Below are 10,257 nucleotides of genomic sequence, written 5' to 3'. Positions count from 1 at the left end.
TTCATGGAGTTTATGGTGTTGACCAGTGATCCAGGAAGTAGGGGTGTAAACAGAGAGCCCCATCTGCTGGTGGCAGCTTCCTCTAAGACCCACCAAAGTTGTGGAGTGGGTTTAAGGGAGGCCCTCAGGACCACTACTAGATGAACCTGTTTTGGGAAGAAATCAGCCAGGGGCCTGGAGTCTTGACTCCCCTGGCATTTGACCTTGTGAATATCTTTCTCTCCAGCGCTGAGAAAGAAAGCTCTAACTACCTGCCTGTTCCAGGACCTGCCTCCATAGCATTCCAGCCCACATCCCAGTGTCCTTTTGCCTAAGGTTTCCTGATTGTGACCTCTGCCCCCGACCAGTGCTTTCACCTAAGAGTCTGTCTGGGGGGATCAGGGGCTCCATCCAGACTTCCATCCCCTGGCAAGGGGGTTCTCAGCAGTACCTGACATTCCAGACTGGAAGGGGCTGGGGGTGCCAGGCTGGTCCCTTTTCAAAGGATGGAGACCTGAAGTGTGCTCAAGGCAGAAGGAAAGCCAAAAAGAAAAATGTTTAAGTGGGTATGACCTTTCACAGAAATGAGAAGTGAGAATTGCTCTTTTGAAACTTAAGTATGCTTATTCTTTGATAATTTGTCTACTGAAAATTTATCTTCAAAAAATAACAATAGGTGTATGATCCCACAGTAGTCCCCAAAATAAGATAGTGGCAGTAACTGACAGTTGTCTCCCATTATCTATTCCCCCTGTTCTATCTAATGGTAGAAGCTGCCCTATTCATCTGGCACCGGGATGTCAAGATAAGAACTGTTTCTAAGGCTAATGGATGGGTGTGGCCATGGTTCTGGCCAATGGGAGGAGAGCAGAGGTAACAAGTGCTCCGTGTAGACCCTGAGAGGGCTGTGCCTCTGAAGGAAGGATGTGTCACCTACCCTCCTTTTCCACCCTCCCTGGTGACTGCAATGCTGATCTGGGGAGGGGTCCTCCTGAGCCATGGGGACAAGGACCACACCCGAGGAATAGTGGAGAAACCAGGTCAGGGGGAGGCTTGCCACCTCATGGAGCACAGCCACCTTACCAGACTGGACGTCCACATAAAAGGGAAGTTAACTGTCTTGTTTAAGTCACTATTTCGGGTCTCTATTACAGCACCTGGACATAACTACCCATATAGAACCTCTAAGAATATTGTGAAACATTCAGTGATATCGAAAGATATTCACAATATTACTAAGTGAATAAGAAACTAAAAGACTGGGTAGTGGTACAATCCTGGGGTTTTTTTGTTTGTTTAAAAAGTATGCATACAATAACTTTATGTAAAACATCATAAGCTATACAATAACATATTAATGATTATCTTTAGGTTGTGAGATTATTGATGGTTTTAGTTCATTGTCTTATTGATACTTAAAAAACATTTTAACATTTCATTTATTGGGGCTTTTAGTTAGTTAAGCATCTGACCCTTGATATCAGCTTAGTTTGTGATCTCACTATTGTGGGATTGAGCCCTGCGTCGGGCTCTGTGCACTGAGTGTGGAGCCTGCTTGGGATTCTCTCTCTCCCTCTCTCTCTGCCTCTTCCCTAGCTTGCTCTCTCTCTCAAAATAAATAATAAACGTTTACAAAAATGTTTAATTGATTGATTTTTCCTTTAGACAACTTTTTCTGAAGAATACAATAAAAGGAAAGTCAGCCATAAGCCCACTAACTTAAAAAAATCTATCTAGAAAAAAAATCTAGGAGTTGTAAATTCAGATGCCTTCAGAGGTCAGGCAGAAATCATTGTGTGAAGGGGCCATGGCCAGTTGTGTTCTGTACAGTTGTTTTCAATTTTTAAATAATATAAAATAAAGCCAATATCAATTCTGGTCAAACAGAAAAACTCTCATAGCCAGGTGGCAACCTCTGCATACAGTGAGAAATGAGGGTTTCTTTCCCCTAAACCCATTCCCCACTCTGACCTCCCCCATCTAAACACTGTTTACAGCAGAGAGGAAAAGAGGTAGGCATCACTTGGACAGAACAGAGTTTAGCATAGGCAATGCCAGATGGAGGCAAGACTTGGGACAGGGGTGGAAGGGAGAGGGAGATAATGGGAATACCAGAGAGGCAGGCATGCTGGGGTCTTGACAGAGGAGCAGAAGGGGCAGGCTGTTATCCACTCCCCTGTCCACCCCCCATTTACCTTTATGAAAGAGAGCCCCCACCTGCTAATGACCACCACCACATCCACGGAGCATTTTACCACTTCATAAACAACTTCTGAGATGGGAATCATTTCTCTTTTGCAGATGGGGAAATTGATGTTCAAAAAGATGACTAGAGAGCTGGAAAGTAGCAACAGGGATTTTGGATGTGAAATGGCATATGCATTCTACTACTTCAGGCTGCGGAGTGGGGAGACAGAAAGCTCGAGAATGGCTTGTGAGTCAAGTTTGGCAAGACAGCTTAGGAGAATGCTCTCATGCTGTTGTACCTTTCCTGCAAGACGGGACAGTGCATCTGCCATGCTCTGCAAACTGTGAGTCACTTACGACCATCTTGGAGGTGACCGCTGTGACTGCGAGGTTTGCGGCACGGTTTAGTAAGAGATACAGGAGAGAAAGGACGATTGATTGGCCCTTGATTCATGTACTTATTTATGCCCTGACTTGTCTGAGAGAGCATCGAAGGACATAAGACAGCACTGCAGGGAGAGGCATTGATCGCCAAATGTCTGTTCATGTCTCTGTCCTGGAGACTTGAGCCCAGAGATCTTGCCTTCTTCATCTATGCACTCAACGGATCTTACTGCGTGCCTATTAGGTGCCAGGCATTGGGCTAAGTGCTTAGCGTCTCATGGTAAGCCCACGCTGACCTGCTCTCTACCTTCATGGCATTTATAGTCTACTTGGGGAGATAATATTAGCAAACACAATACAAAACAGCAACACACACATATATTAAAAGGTTTTAAGTACAGTGAAAGAAAAGGTATCTCTTTTCTCTTGCCCTTAGCATAAGGCTGGCACAAACATGGTTCTCAGTGAGCATCTGTTGAGGGAATAAGAGGGTGAGGGAGAACAGGAATGTTGGGGCTACAGGATGGACATGTGGGGGGCTGTGCTGGGGACCTCCACCTTCCCTGCATCCCTGCTTTAGCTGTCCTCCTGCAGCTTCTGGAACCCATTCCTTCTGGCTGGGACTTTCTGAGCCTAGCTTCTGGGGGGCTGTGGGAGTAGCCTTGGGCAACTGGGGTCCTCTCCAGGGGTGCAGCCTGCCGCTGGAGGCCTGGCTTTGGCAAGCTCCAGTACAGCGGTTATGAGAAGCTTTCCTGACATATTAACCCCCTAGGTCTTTGGGGTCTTGTTTACAGGTGCATTCCCTGAATGTTACCTGGCATGAAACTGGTGCTCCACAGTTATTTGTGGAATGAATGAAGAAATAAATGAGTAGACAGGTAAATAGAGAAGGCTCCCAGTGTGTCCCAGTGTGTGGCACTGAGCTTTGCTCCTTGTCTGGCTGGCCCGTGGAGCCCTGTGGGCTAAATGGCAACCAGGCTGAGAGGTGGAAACTGCCTGCACCAGCCTTGCTCAGACATCAGTCAATTTCCTTCAATAAATATTTATGTTGGGACTTAAATATATTCTGAGAGTCTGCTGTTGGATGAGGCTGAGGCTGGCAAGAGAAGAGGGAAGCAGTGAGTGCCTTACCGCTAGTGTGTGCAGAAAAGTCCTGCTATGCACACTCATGGCCTGGCCATGCTAGGCAAGGTGATGGCTGACCAAGTCACAAAGGTGACTGGCTGACCAAGTACTGCTGGACAGTACACGGAGAGCCGTGGAATGGGCAGGTTAGGGGGCAGTATCCTGGAGGGGTGGGTTCTAATCATGGGCAGAAGCCGACTGGTCAAAGGGAAGAGGAAGGGTCCTACAAATCCAGGTTTGCAAGAGTATCACAGAGAAGTCAGTTATGAAGTACCTCCTTTGTGTGTGTGGACGGAAGACCGAGGTTCAGGTCCTCATGGCTGGGACACATAGCTTTACAGACAAGGAAAAAGGAATGTAGGAAGAAGCCAAATTTGACCCCAAGTCCACCCGATTGAAACCCCACTCCTCTCCCGCTATAGATGTTGACATAATTCAAGTCTGTTAGAAATTGGAACGCTTTCATTGTGTTTACTAATCACTCATGTAGCAAACTTAGTTCATTTCTTCAATAGTCATTTCGATTAAATTCTGCACATTTATTGAGCACTTAGCATGGGCAATTGACTGTATATTTTGTTTCAAGAGAAACACGTCCGATGAAAGAGAGTAGCAGACAGCACTGGGCTTGGGGTTAGGAGGGTTGGACTCCAGTAACGCTTCTGCTGTTAGGGCCTACTGCACCGTATTCTCTCTATGCTCCCGTTCCTAAGATTCTACAGCTCTATTTTATTTCACTCTTATGGAGAATTGTTGTGCACCAAAGAGCTGACCTTGAAAGTTATTTTTCCTGGGTTTATTGGTGAGGTAATGTAGACTTGGAGACTGAGATCTTTCTTCTATTTTCGGCTGGATCTTATTTGAGATTTCCTTGGATTGGTTTCATTTTCTTGTTAGCAATTCATTATTACATTTTTAATAATCGTCAGCTAGACTCACCGACTGAATGTTTATTAAATGATTTTGCTCCAAGCCAGTGACTCTGGTAGATCCATCAGAGTAGTCCTGGATGTTGGGATCTTAGAAATTGAAACTGTAGGTGTACCTGTAGGACATATCCCAGACTGATGTGTGATCTAGTCCCCCCAGATTCTCACTGCAGCTGGAACTGGGGAGTGTGAGGCTGAAGGCTGATGCTGAGCCCCGTCAAGATTCCTGGACCACCTCAGGACAGAGGGGAGACTCTCTGAATAAGAGGGTGCTTCTCCATCTAAAGCTGCATGAGGATACATGAGTGTGGGAACCCCACCCCCAGCTGCGGGTAGCCTGTATTCTGACAGCTGTCCTTTCAGAAAGCTCTGTAGGGCATGGAGAGAAGTCCCAGTGAATCCAATGCCTTTTGGTGTGGTACCAGATAGTGCCAGTGTTTTTTCTCCCTGCTATCTCATCTCCTTTGCTAGCTAGAATCTCTAGGGACTGGCTCCCATGACCAAAAGCTCAGGTCTGTGTCCTCTGCACCTAACACAAGTAAGTTGCTAGGTATGTTTTTGTTGAATTGGGCTGAATTAAACTCTGAAAGTTCAGAGGCTATGGACTGTTTCCCCTCCCATCCTAAAACTTGAGAAGAAGCCCTTATTGGTCTGAAAATTATGATAGACTCATACAGAATTTATGTCTGGGGTAGGGAAGTCAGATGCCTGCAGGAACCAGATGGGTCACACAAATGCATAAAGTGACCTGGGGGAAAGTAGTGTGGAATAGTGGGGTTTGTGGCCAAGCAGAGTTGACATGCTCAGTCTAAAGGCAGTCCATTTGAATTTCTAAAAATGTTCTGTTGGCCAAATAAAATACCCCTGATCCAGCTTAAAGTGCTTTGGTTTAGGTTTTCTGGGGTGTGCCGGGTGAAGCTCAAAAACCTGACAATGGCAGACTGGCAGATAGGTAGGATGAAGAACTTTGGAAAAGCTCTCCCAGGGTGGTCCTGCTTTCGCCCAAGTTAAATACAAGCCAACTTCCAATAACCAGCTGTGATGGCCACAGGACAAAGTATATTCCCACGTGGTTCCCAGGGAGTCTTACAGCTCAGCTCAAAGTTGCCTAATCCTGGAAACACCCAGAAAAGGAGTGTGCCATCTATTAAGTACTCAAAGCAGCACAGGGTAGCACCTCTCCAGGCATGTGCCCCCTAGGCATGTGGGTTGTAGTAGTGGCAAGGCAATAATAACAATAATGATAGAACAGTCATGGCTGGGGTTAAGTGGTTGCTATGTGCTGGGCATTGTTTTCAGCACATTTCCCCCATTCCCCTTTTTTTAGAGGAATTTTCAATGCACAGCACAACTGAGCAGAAGGAACAGCAACAGTGCCCCTACACATGCACAGCCTCCCCATTATCAACAACCCACCAGAGTTGTAGGTTGACACATCGTAATCCCCCAGAGCCCACAGTTTGTATTAGGGTTCATTCCTGGTGTTGTCCATTCTGTGGGTTTTGACAAAAGTATAATGGCACGTACCCACCTGTAGTATCGTCCAGGATAGTTTCACGGTCCTGAACATCCTGTAGCACTGTTTTTAATCTCCTCATCAGCACTTAGACATTTTTATCCTCCTTTCTCAGAGGAAGTCACGGGGTTTCTGAAAGAATGAGTGGCTGGCTCAAGTGCACCTCGGTTATGAAGCTAGTAGACATAGACTCTGTAGGTGGTGGGCCTGGTCACGTGCAATGCTTTCTTGTCTTGGGAGGATTAGGCAACTTTGAGCTGAGCTGTAAGACTCCCTGGGAACCACGTGGGAATATACTTTGTCCTGTGGCCATCACAGCTGAAGTTATTGGAAGTTGGCTTGTATTTAAGTAGCTATTACTTTCACATGACAGTAAAATTAATGAATGATAGGAAATCTCCAAGATAATAAAATGTGTATCTATCCCTTGTTGTATATATATTTTTTCTGTTCATCGTTCCCTGCTCATCTGGAATTTCAGTTAGCTGCTATTTTTTTCCCACATATTCTATCTAATACGTTTAGCTAACTTGAGTTTTCTCGGCAGTCTCCAAAACTACAAAATGACAATAGATTAGCTGACAAGTAGAAATATGTGGTGTCCATACTGAGTATGCATATGCTTTACCTTCTGCCTTGGGAGAACTGTATGGCCACTGGGGATTACAGTAGGGAGGCTTTAAAAAAATTCAATAACAAAACAACATTACAAATCACCCAGACCCTTTCCAAACACATAATTAGGAATTCAGTGTGGTTTTTTTCCTCCTTGAAAACTGAAATATTGTTATGGTTAAAAATAGTTCTTTAATGTTTATTCATTTTTGAGAGAGAGACAGAGCATGAGCAGGGGAGGGGCAGAGAGAGAGTGAGACTCTGAATCTGAAGCAGGCTCCAGGCTCTGAGCGGTCAGCACAGAGCCCAATGGGGGGCTCGAACTCACGAGCTGTGAGATCATGACCTGAGCCAAAGTCAGATGCTTAACCGACTGAGCCACTCAGGCACCCCTGAAATATTGTTATTGTTTTAAGCCATGTTTACTGAAATTGTTTCTGCTAAACCAAGTTTTAAAAGTAAAGTTGGGAAAATCTCTTCCAAGCACAACTAAGATGTCAAATCCAACGTATGTTCATGTATTTGGGCTCAAAGGATGTTGACCGTGGTATCTTGAAACATTTCTCCACTCCTAAAGACAGACAGAGCAAACCCTAAGAAATGAATACCGTGTGTGATGTTTGCGACATCAACCTGGAGTCTCAAATCCCTACATTTTCTAAGGATTTGGGATTCTTTTTAGGAATCAATTTAAAATAACTCATAATTCAACCGAAAGACAAGTAGGGCTTTCAGATATAGATGCTCTAATTTCCAGCATTTTATTGCTGCTCTCAGTGTTTTTGAGATGACAGTTTTCCCTTCACAGAACAAGCTTAAAATTAGAAAAATCAAACACCCATTAGAGAAAGCAGATTTACTCTGCTATTAATTGATGTAGAGATGTAAAGCTCCCATCACCCAGGCGGGAGCCTCGCCCATCCCCTACAGACATTTTCAGGGGCCAGTGGGTCACCAGCAGCTTACTCAGCCTAAACAGGAGCTGTCTGTCTGTCTTTAGGAGTGGAGGCTTGAATTTTCGGTGGTAGAGATGCCCTCACTGCCAGGGGCGGGAGCCACATCTGCACACAAATCTTAAGGTGTGTGGGATACTTTCTTCCCACTTTATTTTTTAAAAAGTGAACAACCTTGAAAGTTGAACAACCCACCCTATTCTGGTTTCTCTCCGCTCTGCTGGACAGGAGGTAAAGAAGCATGGACTGTTTGGTAACCAGAAAATGATTCTTAGAGGGAATGGAGACTGCGGCTGCTGTGAATTAAATACGGAGAAGAAGGAGCATTGAGGACCAACCACAGAATTGTCTCCTTCCACAGGCTGGAAGCAACCCAGGTGGGGGTGGGGAGGGCCTGCCGTGTAAGAATCTGTTGAAATATGACCCGTGGTTTTAACTTTAAATAAGCATTTCCGTCCTAATAGAAGCCCCCTCTAATGTCTCCTGCAGCTTTGATTTTGGAACACGTCACATTCCTCATTAAAGCAATCACTGTTAAAACATAAAGCAACACAGGATTTATTTCTTCATTAAACTGATGATCCGTATATGAAGCCAATTAACATTATGAGTCTGGTGAACATCAAGTGTAAAGAGGTTAGAGAAAATTAAAAGCAGTCACCTTGGTCTTTAGATAAAGAAAGTACACTTTTAGGCTGTAAATTATCAGAGTGTCCAAGCGGGACAGATCGGTGAATTTGGTTAATTGAAAAATACATTTTACCGCGCAAGAATTAAGGAAAAATAACCTTTTCGTTTCGAACGCCCTTTTTGGTGGGGGAGGGGGACGGTTGCGAATGCATATTGGTCACCTCCGAAGGCCGAGTGTCAGAGACAATAGGAAGAAAAAGGGGACTCGCGTCATCAAAGTTTGTTGTAGGCTTTCGTTTCTACGTTGCTTGGCTGTGTGTTTATTCGCTGTTTTGTCAACAGAAAGGAGCCGTCCTCGCGGCTCCCGGAGAGGAACGTTGGGAGAGGCGAGGCGAGCAGAGGCGGAGGGTCCTGAGCTGGCTACGAGCCCCGCGCGAGGTGGGTGTTTTCCGGGAGTCCGGCTACTTGTCCACCCCGGGGAGACGGCCAGGCTCGAGTCGGGGACGCTGCGAAGGCCATGGTCAGGCAGCGACGCGCCGCGGGCGGCTTCAGGCTGGAGCCGAGAGACAGGAGCAGCGCGCGGGGTGCGGAGCCGAGAGTTCGGTCCCTTCTCTGAGCGCTGAGCGCGCGTCGCAAGTAACTTCCGCAGGTTTGAACCGGGAGAGGATTGGTCCCTCAAAGCCTGGGATCCTGCAGGGCGGGTCCCACTGCCGCGCAGCACAGAGCCCCAGAGGGGCCCGCGGAACTGGTCTCTTTTCCCTCCCGCAGCCCCAGAAGGTCTGGGGCCGCTGTCCAGGGTTCTGACTGGCTAGGAGGCCTGGGGAGTGCGCTGCCTTCAGACCCAGCCAGGATGAGCCTGTCTACTTCCCCGGGACCTCTCTGGGCCTTGATAGGAATCTGCTTCGGCGGATGTGAGGGATGGAAAGCTGAGACTGGGGCTTGGACTTTGTTGGCTTTGGGGGCCAATGCGGCGCCGGGCGCCTGGTGCCGCGGGTTCCCGCACAGATACTCAGGTGCACAGATACTCAGGTGCGCCTGGAGCATCTCGACCAAGCCCTCCCGGATACCTTCCTCAATTCGCTTCATGGGCACCAGGCTCTTGGAGCTCACAGCGCGCGCAGACGGGGAGCTGCCGCCTAGGGCAGATGGGAGCCCGAGGGGGCTTTTGGCAGACCCGGGCACGCAAGGGTAGCCTCAGGCTCTTTGAAAGGTCTCCAGAGAGCCCGGGTCCTCTGGGCGACACAGGAAGTGACAGAGATAGCGCGCCAAGCTTCTTGGCCTGGGTTGACGGAGGGTCCGCTCTTGGGGCTCCAGCCCTCTCTGGATGAAGTGGCAACGGCGCTCTCTGCTGCCCGGCCAGCCCCTCTGGCTATCGCACCCGCCTCCCGGTCCTCTGGGCGTGTTCCCCGAAGCCGGCCGCCTGACTCGGAGTCAGTGGCCCTGGCGGAGCTGTCACCGGGGCTCTCTCCGTTCTGAACTGAGCCAGAGTTTCCAGCGGTTTCTTCCTAGTGGCGTGGCCGACTCCTCGAGCCAGGGCGGGCCAAGCCCAGGAGGGGCCGCTGAAGTGCCCTGGGCCCTAAACTGCCTCCGCTGGAGCGTTGCCGCGTCTTCCTCCCAGTGGTTTTCCGAAGGGTTGTCCACCGGAGTCCCAGGGCCCCAACACTCACTGCCTTTCAGCTTGGCGCGCCTTGCCCACGGCGGGTGTCCACGTGTGGGGTCGCCAGGCCTTTTGTTTCCAACGCGCTGTGTCTTTAAGATCAAGGCTGGAACCCAGGCGGTGCAGGGACCCGACCCACCGCCTCGCCAGGGCTCCCGAACGCAGCATTAGAATGTTTATAAAATATTCAATTTATGCAGTCTGTCCAAGAAGCCATTGTCCCAAAATAAAATCAGCAGTCTAGACGGAACACAGACACCAAACTTATCAACAGTTGTCTGA

Source organism: Acinonyx jubatus, chromosome D2, assembly GCF_027475565.1.
Source record: "Acinonyx jubatus isolate Ajub_Pintada_27869175 chromosome D2, VMU_Ajub_asm_v1.0, whole genome shotgun sequence".
NCBI classification, from domain to species: domain Eukaryota; kingdom Metazoa; phylum Chordata; class Mammalia; order Carnivora; family Felidae; genus Acinonyx; species Acinonyx jubatus.
Note: the sequence above shows the minus strand (reverse complement) of the source record.